Here is a 25102-nt window from a genome sequence, read left to right as displayed (position 1 = left end):
TTTAGTATAGAGAGTTTTCTCAAGTTGCCAAACTTAGCAGGAATACTGCCTTGGAAATCGTTATAGCTAAGGTACAAATTCAACAGTTGTTTAAGGTTTCCCATGGACGGTGGAATTGTTCCTCTGAAGCTGTTCGATCTGAGATTTAAATGCTGTACATTTGTCATCCATCCGACCCACTCGTTAATTGTACCAGTTGGATTGTTTTGGCCCAATGATATTTGAACTAAGCCACTCAGTTTTTGCAATACTTGGGGAACTATTCCTGATAGTCTGTTTCCACCGACAGATTAACAATCGAATTTGGTATAGCTCTGCGTAGCTGATTTGTGGACAGCGAAAACATTTTTAGAGAAATACTTACATGCGAGGGCATCGAGGAAAATACCCAGCCTCCACTATCCCTCGCGCTTCAAGCATGTTTAACTCAAGGTTTTGAAAATCCAAGCGTGAGAGGTTTCCAAAAGAGCTTGAAAATCCAAGCTTGAAGGATTACCCACGGAAGTTGGAATGCGGCTTTCAAAATAGTTGGCTCCTAAGTAGAGTGATTGGAGATTAGGGAGAGCATCGCCAATGTTTATGTTTGATGGTAATGTTCTGCTTAGCGTATTAGTGGCGCTCACAACACACGTACACTTATCCCCTATGAACGCACGCACTCAAACACTATGAGCATCTTCACAAAGTCACCACAGTCGACGAGGCACAACGCAGTTGCTATTGAGGCTCACATGTCCTTTCACATTTTCTCCTAGATTCAAATTCATTATGTTTGGCATTTTCCAAACTTCATTGGGGATGCTTCCGATTATTTGAGTTAGGGAAAGATCCACTATTTCTAATGTTGAGATTCTTCTGAGGGCTGGCGGGATGACACCAATGATATAATTATTGAGTTCCCAATATTTTCTCCTGATCCTTGTTTTTCTTGCAAAATTGAAAAAAAAAACACACCTCTCCAACGGTTTCCAATCTAACCTCCTAATATTTTGGCATTTGGAAAACTTCCCCCTTTGCGTGGATATATCCGCGGACTCCATCACACGCGTATCCTTCCCGTGGCACTGACTTTTCCCTCGTGATCTCCTCCTTCCCGTGCTTCTTCTCCCATGCGCCATCGACTCTACACCATCCAGGAGCCCATCTTTGCCGCCGCTAGGGAAGAGGTAATCCATCGCCTCAACTCGTTCATCTTTGCCCTAGACGACTTGTGGCCGCCCCTAGGCACCCCAGCCAGCGGCCGCCCCCGGAGGGCCATGGCCGCCGGTGTCCGTGTCTGGATGCGGCCATCCATGGCCGACTGCTAGGCGCCCTGGCCTGGCCGTGGTCAACTGCTGCGGGCCCGGCCTAGCCATGGCCATGCCTGGATGCGGCTTGCCTGGTTCTCGTGTCCTGGCCGGCTGTTTGCCAATCCGTGGCTTGGTATTGATTTATTCATCAATATTTGTAGGCTCGTCCCAATGTCTGGGGGTGGATATTGGATAAACATGGTCACAGGAGTGGATGACAGTTGAAGTGGTGCAGGCATGGTGTTGAACGCCCACGTGCTGCAAGGCCAATTCATAAAAGGCAAAAAATTCAATCCGAAGGAGGATGAACTTGTTTTCTCAACTTGCTGACAAGATGACATAGTCATCCTCATCTGAATCATTCAATTCTCTTTGAAGAACTCATGACGTCTAGCCTACGCGAATGATGGCCAGCAGGGAGACGCTCCCAGGCTCCCAGCCTGCTGTGGCTGGCGGCCGGCTGGGAGGGGAGAGGCAGCAGCGAGCAGTTCGGCAGAAGCGTGGGAGGTGGCGGCGACGATCTCGCGCCGAGAAAAAAAACTGCCGCGAACAAAATTGTGTGTTGGACCAAAATTTTTAAATTTTGGGAGTGAATTATTGGAAATTCTTAGAGATGACCTTATTTATTCCTTCCAGTACTTTTCGAGAGTTGGAAAACACGATGTTTTTGAGAAGAAAATATTGGATACTCTTGGAGATGCTCTTAGCTTGTTATAAGAAAACCTATTTTAGGAGGAATAGAACCAACGGAACAATATATAAGCATCGCCAATGTTTATGTTTGATGGTAATGTTCTGCTTAGCGTATTAGTGGCGCTCACAACACACGTACACTCATCCACTGTGAACGCACGCACTCAAACCCTATGAACATCTTCGCAAAGTCACCACAGTCGACGAGGCACAACGCCGTTGCTACTGAGGCTCACATGTCCTTTCACATTTTCTCCTAGATTCAAATTCATTATGTTTGGCATTTTCCAAACTTCATTGGGGATGCTTCGGATTATTTGATTTAGGGAAAGATCCACTATTTCTAATGTTGAGATTCTTCTTAGGGCTGGCGGGTGACACCAATGATATAATTATTGAGTTCCCAATATTTTCTCCTGATCCTTGTTTTTCTTGCTCGGAGATGTCTGGGTTTTAGGCATCGTACGTCACAACTTGCTCGAAAACTTCTAAATTTTTTACCACAGCGTCTAAATGCGATGACACGACACCTCGACAAGTTTCGTGATTTTCGGACTTCGTTTGCATTTTATATAATTAAAAAACATTTTTTTAACAAGTTGGTGGTCATGTTTCGTGAAACAGATGTTCGAAATTTCACGAATGTCCCTGCACACGGCCTCAAAATACACTAAAAAACATGAATACCATTTTTTGAATCGCTAAATTCTAATATTTCATGCACCTGCAGTTCAAATTTACTTTTTCGAGAAAAATTCAAGTAAACATAAAAAAATTAAAAAATATACCAAAAAGTCATAGAAAAGCTCCAAATTGGAACATGTGCTTCAAGGTACTGTATAAATGCCACAGAAAAAATTTGAAAAAAAAAATACTTTGCCGAGTGTCGGAATTGGCACTCGGCAAAGAACCCTCTTTGCCGAGTGCCAGGCTCAGCACTCGGCAAAGACAACACGTTTGCCGAGTGCTAACGGCCAGCACTCGGCAAAGGATGACGGAGGGGCCACCAGCGTCGCCTGAGGTATTTTGCCGAGGGTTATTCTTTACCGAGTGTCCCTTTTTGCCGAGTGCCCGTGTTTCGACACTCGGCAAAGCGCCGAGCACTCGACAAAGAGCGCGTCTCCTGTAGAGAGTGGTGGACCACTGTATCAAATTCCAAAGAACAATTATTTTATCAAAAGCAACAATTGATACATTTCAGAACAGTTTGTTGCGACATAAAGTGAACTACCTTGTATGGATCCCATTCAACCAACGAAGGGGTCAGAATCTTTGCCATAACTTCTACATAGCGAGAGTTATCCTTGATCATTCTACTAATACCAGGAACCAGCTTGTCACATGCCTTACGCATCTCAGTGCAACGACACACCCTCAGTTCCTCAACTCGTTGCAATGAACCAGCATAGGCTACAAATTAAGTCTTTATCAATCTAAATAAACATCATCAAAAGAAGCATTACATGAACCTGCTGAAGCCGCAAATGACAACTCTAAGCAGAGCCAACCAACATTAAATGCAAGAAAAACAAGCATTACAAAATGAAATCCTGAATGATATCATTGTGAGATACAAAGGTAGAGATGCAATGTCTGTTCATTGGCAACTAAAAATTTATTTCATTGAGAACTAGTTTCGACTGTAAAGCGCGCACGCACACAACACGCAAGTGTAAAAGCAGAAAAACAAGGGTTCAACTGCCAGAACTTACAGCTTTCGTAGGAATCACGATTTCATATTTCTTCATCAAGTCTTCAAATCCTTGGCATAATGGGAGAGGGCACTGACGACTGATAGTGATCTTTTCTATGAATTCAGAAACAAGAAAAGGCAGGGCATATCTTAACACCACTTCATGAACAACATACCTCCTCGTTGAAGCAATCAATTTTCTAGCAATGGATATAAACAAACAGTGATCTGCACGCAAAGACACAAATATTACTAAAAGCCATCTACTAACCAGATTGGACTTGATGAGACGACGAAGCTTTTCATCCCCTACAATGAACCGTTCTGCTCCGGAGGAGTATTCCTTAGCCCAATAAGCAAAACTCTAGCCAGAACCATCGCTACTCCACACAGCAGATTTGTCATCAACCTTTATGAGGTCAAGAAAGAGCGCAGCCTGGTGAGAGAAGTACCAGCATGATATTAGATACAAAGGTTAAGGTGACGAGACAACACACAAATTTTTACACAGCAACCCTGCACCTTTCCAACAGATTGATTCACTATCAATATTCAATATTTTACAAAGGAAGATGCACCTTTCCAACAGATTAATTCACTATCAATATTCAATATTCCACAAAGGAAGATGGTTACTTCATTAATTGCAATTTTTTGTGTAAGATAAGCTTTCATATACTTTTAGTTGCAGTCTTCAATGAAGATGGCAAACTGACAAGTGAAGCTAGCACATGTATGGATCATGATCAATCCTAATAAGAAGAGGCAACCAGAGCAGGTGCTAATGAAAGCATGGTAAAAATAAGAAATACGAACCGCTCGAGCAGCTCGTGGGTTGGTAAAATACGCCCAAATCATGTTCTGCAGTAACAAAGCATAGAACCATATATAAGAGGCAGAATTGAATTGACTGATCTGCAAGGGCGACAAATTAGTGTGCATACATACGGCTGGCATGTCAAATATCTCATTATCGACATCGAAGAAAGCAAAACCCCACTCCAACTCGATCAGCACCACAGTTTGCCATGCAAGTTTAGATGGTGGATCCCTCCCTTTTCTCATTTTCTAGTGCACCTCCAAATAGCAAACAAAACAATATTGAGTGGATAGTAACAGAATAAAAGAAATATAGGTAAAAAACGGAACATGAGATAGCTAGAAGAGTCAAAAGACACAAAAGAAATGAAACACAAGTCTGAGTAGGACTGATTCAGGCCTGTGGTCTTCTTTTCCTGCTTGAGAAGGACAACCAAGTTAGTTGACTCAAAGCCTACTAGGAGCATTTAATTAATCGAAAACAAATCCAACCTATTTAGTTGAGCGCACAATGAAATAGGGCTAACTAGCTATCACGGTGAAGTTACCATTCAGATAAAGCAAACTAAAATCAGTAGGGAAACAAATTAAACCAAAATGTCTCGCATCAAAGAAGCATTTAACCATGGGATGTTATTGACTAAATCAAAAGATCCAGCTAGGATGCAGCAAGTCCAGTATAAACTACAAAGCTACTGGCACGGATCCTTGACATCACAGCTCAAATTTATCTGCAGTCCCAAGCTCTCAATTCAGATCCAGATCGGCGCCAACAAGACTCGACAGCAAAATAAGAACCCAATGGTAGTCAAGGATGCAGCATGTGTATAAGGGAAAGAAGGCAGGTGCATGCGTGGCCGGCTCGATGGCAGCGGATCGGAGGGCGTATGGGGTGGGGGAAGATGAATATGGCTCACCGTGGATCTGGATTGGGACCAAGTGCAGGTGCCCTCACAGCGTGAAAGAGGGCAACGGGCTCAGATCACGGTGGACAGGCGGTGACGCGGCCCCGGCCGCCCTCGCGGCCTGTGTGCCAGTCTCCTTGGGGCAGAGTTTTAGGGTTTGCGGCGGCTAGATACGGTGGAGGGAGTAGAACAACGGACACTCATCAAGCTCCTCCGTTTTGGGCGTGACTACCGGTATAACTATGGTAATTACGCTCGTTGTTTCTCCGGACGAACTAAACAAAAGGAAAATATTATATTGATTGGTGGTATATGCACGATCAGAAAGGTCGATCAGCTTTGATTGCATGCATGGCATGCCGGCCAAAAGACCCACCTGGGATCCGCAAGATACTTTTTGACCTCGTGAATATCCATTGGACTTGACTAGTTGACTTCCCATCGATTTTAGCCACTGTTTTTTTTCCTCAGCGTCACCCCTGCTGCGGCATTTTGCCTGCGTTCTTGACTTCTTGTACGTTGCCGGGGCTTGGCCCGGTGGACGGCACAGACGCCGCTCAACGCATCTTCAGTCTACCAAGCGACCGAGGCTTCCGAAAGGTGTGGTGAGAGATCCCAGAAGACAGAGATCGACGACGCTCCATGCTGAATAACGGCAACAGCAGTGGCGTCAGCATCACACGCATCTTCCAACGACAAGGGCAACATCGATCGGGAGCAACAAGGAGATATTCTTCTCTTCCAGTGCGTACGTCTCGATTGGCCGGTTTCTTGCTCATAGCTGGATTTCTCAAAGAATGCGGGATGTGGTCATGTCAGACGGCGTGGTCGAAGTTGAAGCAAGTCGACGGCTCGACGCCGGCTTGTGGACTTCTTCGCTCTCCTCGACAAGTTCCTTGCCGGCCGCTGGTGGTTCCTGTCCGCCGGCGCCGCCTGCGTCGTCGCGAACGTGGCCCTCGGCCTTGGGATCCAGGCGGCCACACACGTCGTCGCGAACGTGGCCCTCGGCCTTGCGATCCAGGCCGCCACGGCCTGCGCCGCCGTGGCCTCGTGCTCTCGGTTTTAGTAAAGTTATAAGACGTGTTTATTTGCTTTCTGGTATTGAAGTTTGATGGGATTTTAAAAATTCAAGTACTAGTTTAGGGGGTGAACGAGGTGCGAGTACGTGGCCCACGCTGAGCTGCCGTAGGTAAGCCCGGAACCCTACAACGCGTGCTCGACGATCTTGTCCAGACCCTTCGCGCCATCTCCGGCGTCATGTGGTTGCGCCAGCCGCCGGCGCCGCCCTTCCTAAACAACGTCTCTCGTTCCTTACGGGCAACTTGCCACCAGTACCATATAAGGAATAAGTGGGTTTCAAAGTGCCATACAGGGGAATTTTCTCAAAATCCAACACTCGGACCAAAACTTATGCACATCCAAAGAGAAAACTTAAATAAACACGCATGCACACTTACATACACCATATTATTCCAAGTTGTTTTGAAAGCCGGGCATATCACGTACTACTAAAAGAATATCACAATTAAATCTTGATAAATGTTTTGTATTTGTGCCATTTCTAGCTCATGCATGAATGCACTTTTTCCACCGTGTGTACGTGTCAGAACTAAGAAGGAAATAAAGAGGACAAAGTTTGGTAGAAAAAGAAAGAGTGCATGCGCAGGGCAAAGTGGGCTGGTGCTGCATTAATGGGCTAGATGGGCCACTAAATAGAAAGCCCTAGCATCCTTTTTGCCTTTTCTTTTCCATTTTGTTTTTCCTCCTAACATCTTCTGAGAGGTATTCAGTAAAAAAATTGATGTATGCTGAATGCTTTGAGTTCTGAACTTCTGCTGCAGTGCAAAACGCTTCAGCTCTAGACAGAAGGTCACCGTTCGCTTGGTGCCAAGCGCTTTTTGAAACCTTGCTCTCAAGTCAAACTTGGTGAGAAGCTGTTCGGCTGATAAACCGGTTGATGCTGTTTTGTTGTGAGAGAAAAACAATGTATCATGGTTGATAAGCTGGATTGATAAATTCAAGCGAACAGGGCCTGCCAACCTAAACTTTTATTTATAAATAATAACATGAAAAGGTCCGCCCATACAGTCATATATACAAGACTAAGATTTCTGAGGGGGAAAGAGTGTCTAGTTGTCACAATGAGCTCAGATACGGGACATAAAACATTGGCTCCTGAACTTTAAAAAATGACCCCCCCCCCCCAACCCAAGAGAGAGAGAGAAAGAAAGAAACACCTCCTCGATCTCATGGTCTCACCCATGCAAGCCTATTCTGTTGTTGAGTTGACTTTGGCAGTGGTTTTACTGAGTTGGGTGGCACCACTCAGCATTCCTCAAGCTCGTCAAAAAAGAAGAAAAAAGGACATAGAAGCTACAGTCACGTAGAAGTTATTCTCGTCAGAACATTATCTATGAGTTATACATATAATTTGCACGACACACACCAAATATATATACTCCTTCCGTCCCACAAGGAATATAATTATCACTTTCCGAAAAGTCAAATATTTTAAATTTTAACCCATTATATATAAAAGAATATTAATATTTATAACGGCAGTGCTATTCTACACCACAAGCTAAAATGAGCAGAAAAAAATACTGAGTACTACCACGAAATACTGAATAATACTGAAACACGACTATTGAACGATACTGAATTCTGTTCAGTATAACAGTTTGGTGTAGAATAGTGCGCGTATATTATAACATATAATTAGTATCATTAGATAAATCATGAATTATATTTTTCATAATAATTTTATTTAGTGATAAAATGTTGCTAATATTTTTATAAAACTAGTCAAACTAAGAAAGTTTGACTGTCACAGATCTCATAGTGTATTTTTTTTTTGGGGACGGAGGGAGTATATTGATGATATGACAGAAAGGAAAGGATTGGATACCCATTCGCATAAAGCGATGATAATTGTGAGGCGTTCACGGTCACGAGGGCGGTAATGCATACGTACGTATATGCATGGCCTCTGCTCTCTGGTGCTTGCTTGCTTCTGAGGATTCACATTGCAGCTTTTGCTACTGTCTGCAGTATGCATTGCATTGCATTTTAGGCGCCGAAGTGCACGTGTAATGGCATGCCTGACATTACTTTACTACCACTGTCTCGATCGCGTGTGGACACACCTTTACTGCTGCATCTACCTATGTATCTCCCGGCCGTAGCCTGCACGAGGGCATCGTGCACTGCTTGCTGCTTGCTAGCTCCATTTGGGCACTTCATTTACTCTCTGACGGTGACTGGTTTGATGTTTTGCTGTTGCTGATTGATCATCAATCGGGAAAGAGACCAATGTGAAGAGCCAGTGGCCAGTGTATGCAACTCATACCGTTTTAAAATACAGGTCACTTTGATTCTATCCTAAATCAAAATTTCTTTTAATTTCGACTAGTTTACATGAAAAAGAGTAATGTTTGATTATCCCTTGAAATTGTCGCCAAATTTACCCTTGAACTCGAATACCGAACAACCTACCCCTTAACTCCCAAAACCATACAAAATACCCCCTAAAACATTTCAAACCGGTTTTTTTTTGGGTGGTTTTGCTGACGTGGTGGTTGGGTTTACATGTCAAGTGATCTCTTTTTATGTTATATAAAAATCATAGATTTTTCATATAAAGTACGATAAATACTAACTTTATATCAAAATTGTATAGCTCGTTGCAATCTACAACTTTGTATTTAAATTTTTTCATTTGAAACAACTATGAAACCTGCTTTCTCTCTTAATCTCCCTCGAAACAATTTTGAAACTTATCTCTATTTTCACCCATTTGAAAAAGCAGAAAGCCAAAAGCAAGGTCTAAAGTGCTGCGAAAATTGTACTACACAAAAGAGCTTAAAGTTCTACTCATTTGGCTAGTGTTTTGCTTTTTAGCAGCAAAAGTAATTTCCAGAAGCTAAACCAAATACAACGCTAGAGTAAAGCGAAAGCACTCTAGGTCATGTGATCATAGAGACGGGGTCGGGCCGGGAGCACAAATAAGAGGTGTCCGACGATTCCCAGCCACATCCATCATCCATTAGCAAAATACAAACGGTGCCTTTTGCCCTTTCCATGTTCTTTTTTACTCATTTTTGCAAGATCCATGATTGCTCATTACACTAGCTACTGCCTAGTAATGAAAACGGCTGTTGAAGTAGTTTGCATGGGATGATAGATGCATGAACACCGTCTACAAGTGCTGCGCTTTTAACGATCCGACGTATACTATCTCTTTGCTTTGCGGCGCCACCGCACATAGGTGTGTCGTTGTTAAGCGCGCACCGCCATACTCAGAAAGTCACAATGACATGCCTCTAGGCTCTGTGCTCTCTACCAATGCAAACAACATCTCTCTCTTTCACATGCAAGATGTTGCCCTGGATACACCTATCCATCATCGTCTCTCTGCAAATTAATAAACTTCTTTATATATAGTTTGTGGTTGAACTAGCTGCTTGTTGGAATAGTGCTGCCGGTGATCTCGATCATGTACAAGTTGCAAGAAAAGCTCATCCAAGTTGTGCTTCCTTTGGGCACTACTTGTGTGGGCATGCCCATGCCATCTAGCCCTATAAATACCATATAGGATCGCATGCTCTCACCATATATTGCTTCCAACCTAGGAGCGAGCGAGAGAGGAAGACACAAGTATATCATCGAGCCCCAAAAGAGCGAGCGAGCTCCCTGCAAAGGTAAATTCTATCTTCACTCAACGAATTAACGTACCACAATAATTAAATAATTTGTCCGTTCTAAATTGTAGATCGTTTTGATTTTTCTAGATACATAATTTTTGTTACGCACCTAGATATATGCTATGTCTACTAGATATATTGTTATATAGAAAAGCTAAAACGACTTGCAATTTGCGATGAAATGAACTTGGTACTTTTGACATTAATGTGTGAGCTAGAAACCCTGCCATCATATATTCTAAGATGCCATGCATGCAGGTATAATAGACATAGGAGGGAGTGAGCAAAAATAGATATTTTTCGTAAAAGAAACATAATGTGCACAGTGGGCTCACAAGATGTATGAATATATGATCATTCCCTGCTACATATGTGTATATAGATAGACGAATGAATAATATATGCAATCAGTATACGTGCTTAATAACGGAGCGCTATTCAGATGGAGAGCCAAGATCTGCGACGGGCCTGCTCAGAAATCGCAAGCAAGCTGGAGAAACTCCTCATCATCGGCTTCGGCAGCAGCAATCCGCGCCCGGACGTCGTGGCCTCGAGCGCCGCCACGGCCGCAGCCAAGGCGGTGGCCGCCGGCTCCGACCAGCAGGTGGAGACGGTGCACTGCGCGTCCTGCGGCGTGGGCGAGGACTGCACGGCGGCGTACATCCGCGGCGTCCGCGCGTCCTTCTGCGGCGACTGGCTGTGCGGGCTGTGCGCGGAGGCGGTGAAGGAGCGGGTGCGGCGGCAGGAGCAGGACCCGGCGGGCGGCGGCGGCGGCGGCGTGGCAGCGGCGCTGGGCGCCCACGAGGCCGAGTGCAGGGACTTCAACGACACGACGAAGCTCAACCCGACGCTGTCCCTGGCGGGCTCCATGCGCCGCATCGCGCGCCGGAGCCTGGACCGGAGGACGGCCGACGGCGTCGTGCCATGAGCGGAGGAGCAGCCTCGACGCGTCGGCGGCCCGGGCCGCGGCGCTCACCAGGTCGGCCAGCTGCGACCAGTAGTTGGCCGCCGACGTGGTCAACGGAGCGGCTGCCGGCGATCGCTGGAGGTGATCGATCGAACACACGCATCGTGCATGTACTATCCTACTACCACCTCTCGCTGGCCATTCCGAGCTACATACTTGGATACTCCTACCTCTCGTTGTGTATATATTTTGCTTGCAGCTCATCTTTCAAGCATTTTGATGCTTCTATTCTATGTACCATGTATGCACTTGTGTGCCATCTTCACTTTGTCATTCACTACGTATTGGTGAGGTGATCCATAACATTCAGTGTATGGTATATCTCTGAATTGGCGGAGATCTTGCTCGTTTATGAAATTAGCCTGCCTGTCACTGAATAAACCGAACAATTGAACATTTGAACTTGTGATTTATATATGCCCTTCGAATACGTTTTTTAAATAATAATTTGCCACTAGACCGTGTAATTGAATAAAATCGACCTTGAAGGCTGTTGGCGCTCAACGGCCCAGAGTGGCAATAACTTGAACAGAACAACCTAACTGTTTGCCTCATTGGCCGCACTTCTCTCCCTCGCGCTTAGAGCCCTTGTCCCCTTTAGAATGAACCAACAAGATAGTCAATTTTTCCTAAAAAAAACAGGATAGTCAATAGCATCGATAGTTTGAGTTTGTTTACTGTAACATTTTTAGAATATTTTTACATCAAAATAGTTTTTACATATACTTTTGCTTATTTTGTCTACTTGAAATTCTCCTCTCTCTCTCTCTCTCTCTCTCTCTCTCTCTCTCTCTCTCTCTCTCTCTCTCTCTCTCTCTCTCTCTCTCTCTCTCTCTCTCTACTTCTATATGTAAAACATAATTTTTACATATAATATACCACTACCTGAGAAACATGCTTTAATCCCAGTTCCCAACCGCCTTTAGTACCGATTTTGGGAACCAGAACTATATATGGAATCTGGACTAAAGGTCTCGAGTTTTAATCCTGGTTCCTATAACCGGGACTAAAGGTGTTTAGACCTCTCCTCACTTTGGTCCTTGCGCGCTTGGCCATCTCAACTTCTCAGGGGAAGGACGCCACAAAGTCCCACAGGGTTGCATGGGAGATCTTTGTCATGTACACGTGCACCACCAACCACCATGATGCCAATGCTAGCCAACGGCTACCCCGTCATGACCAAACCAAACCAAACTTCTTTCAAGATATCATGCGATTCAATACACTCGCCTCTTGTTCTTGATCCATTGCCTCATATGAATTCACCCGTATGCAGAATGCTTGGTGAAAGTAACACCAGAGACGGGCGTTGCCCAGATGAACTAAAGGTCATGGCATGCACCATCGCACTTTCCTCTAGCCTCAGCATGATAGCGTCCGTCAGAGCTCAATGCCTCATCGGAGACCGCTAGACCGTGCTCTGCATCAGAGCTATCGCCCGGGGCCTCACCATCGGCTTCACAGCCATCACGGTTGAGACCTTCGTCAACGCGCATCAATGGTGTTGGCATCGGCCTAGTGCTCACGGTCGACCTAGCCTATGCCGCGGAGCTCAGCCTCAGCCCGCCTCCACGCGCTGCAATGGGCTGTCTGGGAGAAGGAGGCGGATAGTAGGTCGAGACCCGTTTGGATGGACGATGAGACCCAGATGGTGTTTAGGTATCTAGGTGTGTGTTTTGCAAGTTTGGAACCGGGATAACACGGTGGCGCAAGTTTAGGACCCGTGGTAGACTTTACAAAAAAATAAGAGGTATATGCATCGTAGGCCCTTAAACTTGTCTCGTGGTGCCACTTACGTCCACAAACTCTCTAATCACACTTCTGACACCCTAATATTGTTTAAGTATGCCACTTAGGTCCATAACTCATCGGATCAAGGTTTTTGCCGACGTGGCGGGGTCAGAGCGCACGTGAGCCACGTGTGAGCCTGGTTTGGGGCGTCCAAATTAGCAGAGCCCCCCCCCCCCCCGTTTTTTTTTCATATCCTCCACTTCCCCTTCCTTCACCTCTTCCCTTCTCTATCTGTCTCTCTGCCCGAACTCCAAGCCGCCACCGCTGCCGCCGCCGCCTCAAGGACGAGCTGGCCCGCGTCTGCGCCCGAGATAGCATTTCGGCGCACGTACGGTAGCGGAAGCATCCAAATGTTTCAAAACTGGTCATGTGATGCCCTAGGCTAGTGCTACAGGTCAAGCTCGCTGTGGGTCAGACGGCGACCACCGCGTCTAAGCCTCTGCACTCCGCAAACGGCACGGAGACCAAACTGCCTCGCACACGTCTGGAGAGCATTGACCTGCCGCTCCTGGGAGCATCGATTGGTGCGTGCGCAGGACACAGCAGTGGCGCCGCGCGGACTCGCTCGCCCATGTACTACGCGCACGCGTCGGGGCAGCATAAAATACTGGGCCGCGGCCGCTCTAAATGCTGGCGTAACTCGCGCACTGTAGACACCACATGGTAACGGCCGGGCCAGGGTGGAGTACGTACCTTGGAGTAGCCATTGTTCATGTCCTGCACGATGCAGCCGGTGGGGAGCAGGTGGCAGCCCATGTACCCGGCGGCGCCGCCGCCGTTCTACGCGTGGTGGTGGTGGCTGTGGTGGTTGCCGCCGTCGGGGCGGAGGATGGCGTCCACCGAGACGTCGACCACGGCCCATAGCCCCTCGGCATGCTGCTTGCAGAACCGAAGGAAGAGCACCTCATAGATCGGCACTAGCGGCGACAGCACCTGCAGCTCCGCGTGCATCTGCATGCATCGATCCCAGGAGCACGTACGTACGTCGTCACGTCATGTACGCGATTGAGCAGCCGTATAGTATATTACTAGTATAGGCGTGTGTGTGAGAGCATGGCCGCACGAGACGAATGGGATGACTCACTAGCTGGATCGTGCCAGTGGCAGCGTCGCGGAATGGAACAACACGTATGTAGTATAGGCCATTAACATGGAGCAGATGGCTCCTCAGGTGCGTACCGTGTCCATGAGGCTATCTACGAGGTCCACGCTACTGGTTATGGCGATGCCGGCCTCGCGGGTAGCCTCGGAGACGTAGTCGGCGGGGCTCGGCCCGAACACCCTGGCGAACGCCCAGTGGTACTCGTCGAAGTTGAGTGTCTCCAGGCCGCCGCTGCCGTCGGGGTTGCGGAGCCAGAGCGGCTCGTCCATCTGCGCCACTTTCATGAGCTCCTCCATTGCGGCGAGCCCCAGCTCGAGGAGGACGGTGCGGTCGATGCCGTCGGCCGCGTCGTGCATCGCGCCGTCGAGGGCGCCGATGCCCACGTGCAGGCACATGGTCGCCGCTGAACCCACGGGGCCGGCAGGCCGCCGACGCCCATTAGGTCGGGGAGGGGCTGCAGCGCGGACGTGCCGAGGGGGCCGAGCCAGAACCCGCCGTTGGTGCCGACGCCGAGCTCGATGCCGAAGCACCCTTGCAGGGCCGACATGGAGCTGCCAGAGGAGATTGGGCGGCCGAGGAACTTGCTGGCGAGGGCGCAGACGCAGTCCAGCTCGTCCTTGAGCCGCGCGTTCTCTATGCGGAGGTGCTGTTCCTCCAGCGACACCTCCACGAGCAGGGAAGAGGTGAAGGAAGGGAAATGGAGGATAGGAAAAGAACTGGGGGGCGTCTCTGCCAATTTGGACGCTCCAAACCAGGCTCACGTGCGCTCTGACCTCGCCACATCAGCAAAAACCTTGATCCGATGAGTTATGGACCTAAGTGGCATACTTAAACAACATTAGGGTGCCAAAAGTACGATTAGAGAGTTTGTGGACCTAAGTGGCACCACAAGATAAGTTCAAGGGCCTGCGATGCATACCTCAAAAAATAAAGTGTTCACATGTCAATGGCATTTTGCTTCGGAGGGTGCAATTGGACCATGGGCTGTGCCACTCGATTTGGCAAAGAAAAGTGAACTATATGTCCTTTTTTTTCTGAACCAAAAAATTTTGATCCTTCTTAGGTTTGACAAAAGCACAGTTGCTTTGAAAGTAATTTGTTTATTTTGAATTCGGATGCAATCAGGTAGTAATCGGTTGGGGCTTGAGGATATCTCATGTAAATGTTCAGTGCTATTCCCTCCATTCTAAATTATAAGTCATTTCAAAAAATCTTGAAGAGTCAAAGCATCTCAAGTTTGACCAAAATTATAGAAAAAAACTACAAAGATTTGTGACATCAAATAGGTATACTATGAAAATATAATTAATAAAAAATCTAATAATACTTAATTGATATTATAAATGTTATTATCTTATCATATAAATTTGGTCAAACTTGAGATGCTTTGACTCTTCAAGATTTTTGGAATGACTTATAATTTGGAACGGTGGGAGTAGCAATTATGGCAACCGGTAAGAATTGGCCCATTATTTCTGACAATGCAAATGACTTTCTAATAGACTCTGGGTAGAAATCGTCGGTGCAGATTCACATGAAAACATTCTGAATCTTTGTCCAAGATTGGGAGTGGTCCTGAAGATCCTTTATTAGTCTGGGCTGCAGTTCGATTTTCCTCACAATTTCTTTTTGGTAATTGGCTATCTTAGGAATTTGTCAACTCATCCGTAATATATGTTCAGTATCATCATAGTTTAATACGGACACCATACCAGTGAAAAAAAATCAATCCATTTACATCATTTTGGGCAAAAGCCTTTCATAATCTTACAAACTAAGGAACGTGGTTAAAGATCAGAGAATAGTTTTTGATCTAGATAGAGATGTACCAATTGTGTAAGATGGGCAATAGAAGGTGGAGCAAGTCTGGCCACTATGTGACGCCGACTGCGAGAAAGACAGCACGATGATTACAAATCAGGCATAACTAAGCGTCACAATAGATAAATGAATTCGTGTACCCATGCTTGTTTGTATCCGGCGAGGCTGCGGCTGCCTTGATGGTGTGCTGGACTTTGCATCTGCAAACGACGGTCCCGGACATCCCTGTGCATCTTGAGGTACTCCTCCGTGAACCACCTCTCCACCATCATCACCCAGCACTCGGGATACGCTTGGCACCACCAGGGAATCATCTACACGTCATCAAGTGTTGGACATATAAGAAGATCAAATTAAACCAACTTAATCTCAAAATGAATCAATATTGATGTTCTTCATTTACCTCAAGATACTGCTCCCGGGTCAGCTGCATCTCTCTTGCGTCTTTCTTGGTTTCCTCTCTCCAAGCTTCGACCCGTAGTATGTTACGATGGCCTGGATGCGCGCCTCGTGATGCATGTCGGTGACGAGTTTTTTACAGGCTTTGGTAGTCACCTGCTCTGCCCTGACCTCAAATCTCTCCTCGTATCTGTAATAAGTCTGCATACAAAAGCGATGTATCCATTCATTATTTCAAAAAAAGTCCAATGAATGCGACGTATTGAGCAATGTTGTGCGAGTGAGACTTACCCAAAACTCTGCCTTCACCCGCACCGCCTTGTTGGGGTACTCCGCATCGAGGGCGACGGCGTAGTGGTCAAACGAGTAGGCCGGCTCCGTCTTCGATGCATACGTGACAATGCCGGGGAAGTGTTGCCTGCACAGAAGACCCAGGATGCCGTTGACTAGCCGTGCGCTACCACCCGACACAACCACCTAGTTCCTGCACAAGTGATTAAGAAAAATCATTAGTTTTTTTCATCATATCATATGAAGTAGTGGTGATAAAATATAAAGTTACTTACTTTTGCCCTTCGGGGCGAATCACTAGGCGTTGGTGAGGAAGCGGAACCTGTGGGAGGCTCATGGGACCTCGCAAGTAGACACTCGAAGAGGAGTCGGAGGAAGCGGAACCTGTGCCTGCCGCCTCGCACTCGTCGTCCTCGTGTGGCCCCTCCTCCTCGTCCGTTTGCCGAACTAGCTCCTCGTCCGACTCATCCACGGGCACCACCTCCTCCTCGTGCGGCGTGGGAGGAGACGGCCCCCTCCTATGGCTGGCGGTCCTCCTCCTCCTATCCGATCCCTCCACCGCCCCCTCCGCCTCCTCCTGCAGCCGGCGTGGTCTTTAGTAAATCGAGTTCACGGACCTATGACGGTCGCCCGCCATCTTTGTTCAATCACCTGCAATAAAAAAGAAAAACAAGATGTAATTAGAAATAGGTGCAAAAATGAACAAAACATAATTACAAAAAACATAGTAATACATGTATTAGAAATATATGCAAAAATGAACAAAACATAATTACAAAAAACATAGTATTACATGTATTAGAAATAATCTTCATGATTGAGATTAGCTGGATCATTGGTCTCGTCATCACTATCAACATTGTCCAACTCATCAACACTATCCGAAGGAGGAATGTTGTCTTCATTGTCATTGCCTAAACGTAATCGCTCAAGCATTTGTATGTCCTTCAGATTTCGCACCTCATCTTCAGCGTCCTCGTCATCATCCCTTTCATTGTCTACTTCCATTCCTATCTCTTCGGTTAAGTCTATGTCAAACCTCCCTTGTAGCCCCTCTTCTTGATAGAACTCTCCATCATATATGTTTAGGTTGAAGTTGTAATCTTCATCATTTGGGACAGGTAGTTTACCATGTGGCGATACCTTATGCACAATAGACCAACCCTTAAGATGCTCGGTGTCTTTGCACGCGGATGACGTATAATAAACCTGGACGGCCTGTTGAGCCACAATGTAGATATCTTTTCCTGGATAGACGGAATCCTGTCAAATCTCAACTAGCCCAAGCTTAGGTGTCCGTCTCGTTACTCCAGGATGAAACCAGTGGCATTTGAATATGACAGGAGTAAGAGGTTTGGAACCATAGAATGATAGTTCGTAGATTTCTTCAATTCTTCCATAATAGTTGAATCCATCAGTGTCGGGCGTAACAACTCCGCTGTTTGTGGTTTTTTGATTGGGCCGACTCTGCTCATAGATTGTTGTGTGAAAATGATATCCATTCACGTCATAATCGGTAAATGACTTGACCCTAACGGCACAACCGTTTGCAACCTGTCTCAGCTCATCACTTATAGGCGCATTAGTTTGGGCTTTCTGTTTGAACCAACAAATGAAATTGGGGCTCTACGGTCCCACACCCTGTGAAAGAAGGGTATCATTTTCTTACGGGGTAGGTTGCCTTGGTCCATGCCAGGATTGACGAAGAAATTCCCTGTACCAACGAGAAACAAGGGGGTTGGACGAAGAAACAAGGACATACGGCGAAATGAAACAAGTTCGTTCAGAACTTACCCAATGAACGGTTGCACCTCGACAAGGTTGGTCAACACATATAGCATGATACTGCGCCACTCTTCATTTTTCAATAGCTTAGTGGTCGATGCACTTGCGCTTCCGAGTTGCCCTTGGAAAAGGCTGAGGTTCGATTCATTTTCGCTAGCATTGTAACGAGGGGGTGGATTATAAATGCTAGGAAGGTTCTCAGTGTAGTATTTCTCTATGAAGTTCGACACCTCCTCTAGAATATATGCCTCTGCAATGGAAGCCTCAATTTTGGCTTTATTTCTACATTTTTTGCGAAGAGTCTTCAGACATCTCTCGATTGGATAGCACCAACGGTCCTGCATGCCCCCCATCCGTGCCTCATACGGGAGGTGCACAATCAAATGCTGCATCGACAAGAAGTAGCCAGGTGGAAAGATCTTCTCCAACTTACAGAGCAACACGGGTGCCGCTTTTTCCAAGTCATCAATGATGGTCCGAGAGAGCTCCTTGGCACAAAGCTGACGGAATAAGTAGCTCAACTCTGCCAGCACTTGACAGACATGCTCCGGGACATAGCCTCGAACCATCACCGGAAGAAGTCGCTCAATCCATATGTGGTAGTCATGACTCTTCATCCCCTTGACTCGTAGAGTGCCTAAGTTCACTCCCCTCTTTAGATTCGCTGCATACCCATCAGGGAACATTAGCGTCTGGATCCATTCAAGTACTTTGCATGCTCGTGTTCTTTCCTAAATAGGACGCACCCCTTCAGACAAGCATGTATCTACTCATACGACATCTTAAATGCACGAAGGAGTTTCTATGACTTGTACATGCTCTTTGGCAGAATGTGGCCCTTCGGAAGCAGGGTGCCAATCACGACCAACATCTTATCGAAGCCTTCTTGACTCAAGTTTAACTCGAACTTCAACCCCATTAAGCGTCCAATGGCATCCAGTCGAGACACCGTTGACCGATTGTGAAGGGGTTTCTATGCTGAGTCCATCATGTCGTAGAACGCCTGTGCGGCTGCCTCCATCTCCTCCTTCTCATGTCCCTCATCAAACTGTCCTTGGTGAAAGTCATCTAACATGTCTGCTACCCCGGCATCAGCATCAAAAGCCTCCACTCGTGGTCTCACCACCTCCTCTCTCATATGATGGGCTTCACCATGGTGGACCCACCGGGTGTAGTCCAGCGTAAATCCATTCTTCACAAGATGTTTACTCATTTCCACCTTGTTTACCCTTCTTCTGTTTCCACATTTGCTGCAGGGACACAAAACTAGGGAATGTCCTTTAGCAGCCTTGCCAAATGCACTGTTCAAGAAAGCATCGGTCTTGTTCATCCATTCCGTGGTGTAATCACTCTGACTTCTCCGGCCCGTGTACATCCACTGACGGTCATCCATCCTCTAACATATGTATCAACGAGTAATGTAACCATCAATTGCATCTACATGGTGTTCCCACTATCTAATAGGGGAGGATAGGTCCTAATCCCATCCGCGGATGCGTAGATGAGGTTAGTTTCTATGCTCTACTCCTATCCGAGACAGAATTTCGGCAGCACCTCCCCGCTGTTCTCCAGATACACGTCCTGCCAAAGAAGAGTGCGTATTCGGAGAACAACAGGGAGGTCATGCCAAAACTCTGTCTCGGACCAGAGCAGACCATGGAAACTAACCCATCTACGCATCCGCGGGCTGTCCAAAAAACGTGGACAATCCGAAATAGATACGGTCATAGATATGCAAAGATCTGCATACCTCCAACCGTATCTCTTTCGAACAGGAGACGTCTAACTGGGTTACGCGATCTACGAGCATGATACAGAAAGAGGGGTTATACCTAGGGTGGCGGCGGAGTCAGGCTAGCGGGGCCGTGGCGAGTCGGTGCAGTGGTGAGGCGACGCAGTGTAGACAGACCAGCACGGCGACGGGAACTCTGACTCGGCTCCAATGGGCTCTTCTCTACAAAAATGGAACAAAATACTGTCATTTAAAAAAAATTCGGCAAAACTTCCCCTGCACGGTGAGGTTTCCAAAACCTGCAAAAAACAGCGGCACGATGGCCGACAAGCACATGTCTCAAGAGAAGCCATGTAGTTTGGATATCAATCCTTGCAGAAGAATATATCCAAGTAGTACCACTACTTCTACTACTACTTCCACTATTGCTACTACTACTACCACCACTATTGCTACTACTACTACCACTACTTCTACTACTACTACTACTACCACTACTTCTACTACTACTACCACTACTTCTACTACCACTACTACTACCACTAGTTCTACTATTACTACTACCACTAGCACTACTACTACAACTAATACTACTATAACTATCACTACCACGACAACAACAAGAGAGAGGGCATACCTGACGGGCGCTGGGGGTAGGGGCGGGCGGCGTCGGGGTCGGGGTCGGGGTCGGGGTCACCGGAGTCGGGAACGGGGTCGGGCACGGGCGGCCGGGGGCAGGGCCGGCTCCTCGGCGTTGGTGGGCCGGCGTGGGCGAGCTAGCCACGCTCGGCCACACGCGGGCGCCAGGGTGGGGGCAGGCGCCGGCGCGCGGCCCGGTGGCTGGCGGGCGCGACGCACGGGGAGGGGAGGGCGACGCGCGGCGCGGGGGCGGGGGCGGGCAGGCGTGGGCGCGGATGGCGGTGCGCGGCGTGGGGGCAGGGGCGGGCCGACGTGGGCACGGGGGCGGGCCGGCGTGGGCGCGGAGGGCGGCGCACGGCGTGGGGGCAGGGGCGGGCCGGCGTGGGCATGGGGGCTGGCTAGCTATCTGAGGCTTGGACTGCCCGGCCGGCCAAAATCGCCTAAGTGCCCCACCCGCTCCATTGCCGAGTGCCGGATCAGGGAGGCACTCGACATAGGAGGCAACTTTGCCAAGTGCCCCGATCCGGCCGCCGGCAATTTTTTTTTGAATTGCCTTTGCCGAGTGCCCCTGTGAAGGCACACGTCAAAGAGGAAATTTCTAAAAAAAATTCAAAAACCTCTTTGCCGAGCGCCTTATTCTTGGCACTCGGCAAAGACCCCTTTTGCCAAGTGCCATGCCCCGGCACTCGGCAAAGTTTTTTTATTTTTTTTGTTTTTGGCCTCCAAATTTTTTGTGCAGCCCTTGTAAAGTACCAGGAACTCCTAATTAGAATTTGGGGATTTTTTTGTGGATTTTTGATATATTTAGTTACTTTATTTTGTTTACTTGATTTTTTTCGAAAAATATAAATTTGAACCGCACGTGGTACGAATAATGGAATTTAATGATTCAAAAATTGATAGTGATGTTAGTGAGTGTAGTGTGAGGCCGTATCTAGGAACGGACCCGAAATTTCGGACATCTTGTTCACGAAACATGACCGCGAACTTGCGTGCGAAGTGTTTTTAAATTCTATAAAAAGCAAACGAAGTTCGAAAATCATGAAACTTGTTGAGATGTCGTGATATCGTATGTGGAGGCTATGATAAAAATTTCAGAAGATTTCGTGCACGTTGTCACGTACGAGGCCAAAAACAAAAAAAAACTTTGCCGAGTGCCGGGGCATGGCACTCGGCAAAGGGGTCTTTCCCGAGTGCCTTCACAGGGGCACTCGGCAAAGGTAATTCAAAAAAATATATAATTTTTTTAATTCCTCCCTTTGTCGAGTGCCGAAGCTGTTAGGCACTCGGCAAAGACATTTCGAAAAAAATATCGAATCTTTGCCAAGCGCCGTGTCAGGGGCACTCGGCAAAGTATTTTTCAAAAAAAAAAAATCTTTGCCGAGTGCCTAACAGCAGGCACTCGGCAAAGAAGGACGTGGCCGAACACCGTTACGCGGGACAGCCTATGCCGAGTGCCGAGTGCCCTTTTTTGCCGAGTGCCGCACTGGGCAAAGAAGGTCTTTGCTGAGTACGTGCCCGATTTTTGACACTCGACAAAGCAGTTTGCACTCGGCAAAGGCTTTGTTTCCCGTAGTGTATTATGTGTTCTAATACACTGATGATTTCGATTTCTAGCAGACCAGGCTTCCAGACATAAGTTAATACATACATAGGTTCCAGATCCGAATTAATATAGTAGGAGACTAGGAGTACATAACATAATGTGGCATAATACAAGGACCGTACTAGCAACACACTGGCAGCTTAAGCATACAGCTGATTATCAGAAATCTACGCCTTGCTACTGTCGTTGGAAGGGCTTCACTTTTCTTCAGACACACCCCCAGTGACATACATCAGCACCATCCTCTCCCTTCCTCCCTTCAGCCGCCTCAACTACCTCCTACCTCCTGTTCAGCCATCATCTCTGTATGGCTCCTCTTTTGCCCTCTCTTCGCCTTTGCTTCATAAGACCTGAGTTTCCGAAGAAAAATATCTTCCGCTTTAGGGTAACCCCTGTAGTCACGAAGGTTGTCCTCTATCATATAGCAGCCATCTCATAATCATCCTCAACCTTCTTACGAGCATCACCTGCTGCAGCATCTTTAGCCACTATCTTCCGCATCTCATCAGGAGTGAACCACGGCTCACCAGCAGTGGTGGACCACTGTATCAAATTCCAAAGAACAATTATTTTATCAAAAGCAACAATTGATACATTTCAGAACAGTTTGTTGCGACATAAAGTAAACTACCTTGTATGGATCCCATTCAACCAACGAAGGGGTCAGAATCTTTGCCATAACTTCTACATAGCGAGAGTTATCCTTGATCATTCTACTAATACCAGGAACCAGCTTGTCACATGCCTTACGCATCTCAGTGCAACGACACACCCTCAGTTCCTCAACTCGTTGCAATGAACCAGCATAGGCTACAAAGTCTCTATCAACCTAAATAAACATCATCAAAAGAAGCATTACATGAACCTGCTGAAGCTGCAAATGACAACTCTAAGCAGAGCCAACCAACATTAAATGCAAGGAAAACAAGCATTACAAAATGAAATCCTGAATGATATCATTGTGAGATACAAAGGTAGAGATGCAATGTCTGTTCATTGGCAACTAAAAATTTATTTCATTGAGAACTAGTTTCGACTGTAAAGCGCGCACGCACACAACACGCAAGTGTAAAAGCAGAAAAACAAGGGTTCAACTGCCAGAACTTACAGCTTTCGTAGGAATCACGATTTCATATTTCTTCATCAAGTCTTCAAATCCTTGGCATAATGGGAGAGGGCACTGACGACTGATAGTGATCTTTTCTATGAATTCTCAGAAACAAGAAAAGACAGAGCATATCTTAAACCCCACACCACTTCATGAACAACATACCTCCTCGTTGAAGCAATCAATTTTCTAGCAATGAATATAAACAAACAGTGATCATGCACGCAAAGACACAAATATTACTAAAAGCCATCTACTAACCAGATTGGACTTGATGAGATGAGACGACGAAGCTTTTCATCCCCTACAATGAACCGTTCTGCTCCGGAGGAGTATTCCTTAGCCCAATAAGCAAAACTCTAGCCAGAACCATCGCTACTCCACACAGCAGATTTGTCATCAACCTTTATGAGGTCAAGAAAGAGCGCAGCCTGGTGAGAGAAGTACCAGCATGATATTAGATACAAAGGTTAAGGTGACGAGAAAACACACAAATTTTTACACAGCAACCCTGCACCTTTCCAACAGATTAATTCACTATCAATATTCAATATTTCACAAAGGAAGATGCACCTTTCCAACAGATTAATTCACTATCAATATTCAATATTCCACAAAGGAAGATGGTTACTTCATTAATTGCTATTTTATGTGTAAGATAAGCTTTCATATACTTTTAGTTGCAGTCTTCAATGAAGATGGCAAACTGACAAGTGAAGCTAGCACATGTATGGATCATGATCAATCCTAATAAGAAGAGGCAACCAGAGCCAGGTGCTAATGAAAGCATGGTAAAAATAAGAAATACGAACCGCTCGAGCAGCTCGTGGGTTGGTAAAATGCGCCCAAATCATGTTCTGCAGTAATAAAGCATAGAACCATAAGAGGCAGAATTGAATTGACTGATCTGCAAGGGCGACAAATTAGTGTGCATACATACGGCTGGCATGTCAAATATCTCATTATCGACATCGAAGAAAGCAAAACCCCACTCCAACTCGATCAGCACCACAGTTTGCCATGCAAGTTTAGATGGTGGATCCCTCCCTTTTCTCATTTTCTAGTGCACCTCCAAATAGCAAACAAAACAATATTGAGTGGATAGTAACAGAATAAAAGAAATCTAGGTAAAAAACGGAACATGAGATAGCTAGAAGAGTCAAAAGACACAAAAGAAATGAAACACAAGTCTGAGTAGGACTGATTCAGGCCTGTGGTCTTCTTTTCCTGCTTGAGCAGGACAACCAAGTTAGTTGACTCAAAGGCCTACTAGGAACATTTAATTAATCGAAAACAAATCCAACCTATTTAGTTGAGCGCACAATGAAATACGGCTAACTAGCTATGACGGTGAAGTTACCATTCAGATAAAGCAAACTAAAATCAGTAGGGAAACAAATTAAACCAAAATGTCTCGCATCAAAGAAACATTTAACCATGGGATGTTATTGACTAAATCAAAAGATCCAGCTAGGATGCAGCAAGTCCAGTATAAACTATAAACTACTGGCACGGATCCTTGACATCACAGCTCAAATTTATCTGCAGTCCCAAGCACTCAATTCAGATCCAGATCGGCGCCAACAAGACTCGACAGCAAAATAAGAACCCAGTGATAGTCAAGGATGCAGCATGTGTATAAGGGAAAGAAGGCAGGTGCATGCGTGGTCGGCTCGATGGCAGCGGAGGGCGTATGGGGTGGGGGAAGATGAATACGGCTCACCGTGGATCTGGATTGGGACCAAGGTTTTCATTTTCG

General features: G+C 46.4%; 1 long non-coding RNA gene and 2 pseudogenes across 1 annotated transcript; 1 reads left to right on the top strand and 2 right to left on the bottom strand.

The window, feature by feature from the left end:
* Nucleotides 1-3618: 3618 nt before the first annotated feature.
* LOC136451426 (uncharacterized) lies at nt 3619-4760 on the bottom strand. The gene is made up of 4 exons (XR_010758593.1): nt 4624-4760; nt 4492-4536; nt 3947-4111; nt 3619-3789 (listed from the first exon to the last, which is right to left on the bottom strand). It is a non-coding gene; the product is annotated as an uncharacterized lncRNA (long non-coding RNA).
* Nucleotides 4761-10544: 5784 nt separating this feature from the next.
* Nucleotides 10545-11154, top strand: LOC136454193 (uncharacterized; annotated as a pseudogene).
* An 11248-nt stretch (nt 11155-22402) lies between these two features.
* On the bottom strand, nt 22403-24400 carry LOC136454192 (uncharacterized; annotated as a pseudogene).
* Between the last annotated feature and the right edge of the window lie 702 nt (nt 24401-25102).

Source organism: Miscanthus floridulus, chromosome 5 (assembly GCF_019320115.1).
Source record: "Miscanthus floridulus cultivar M001 chromosome 5, ASM1932011v1, whole genome shotgun sequence".
NCBI classification, from domain to species: Eukaryota; Viridiplantae; Streptophyta; class Magnoliopsida; order Poales; family Poaceae; genus Miscanthus; species Miscanthus floridulus.
Note: the sequence above shows the minus strand (reverse complement) of the source record. Positions and strands in the feature narration are given on the sequence as shown.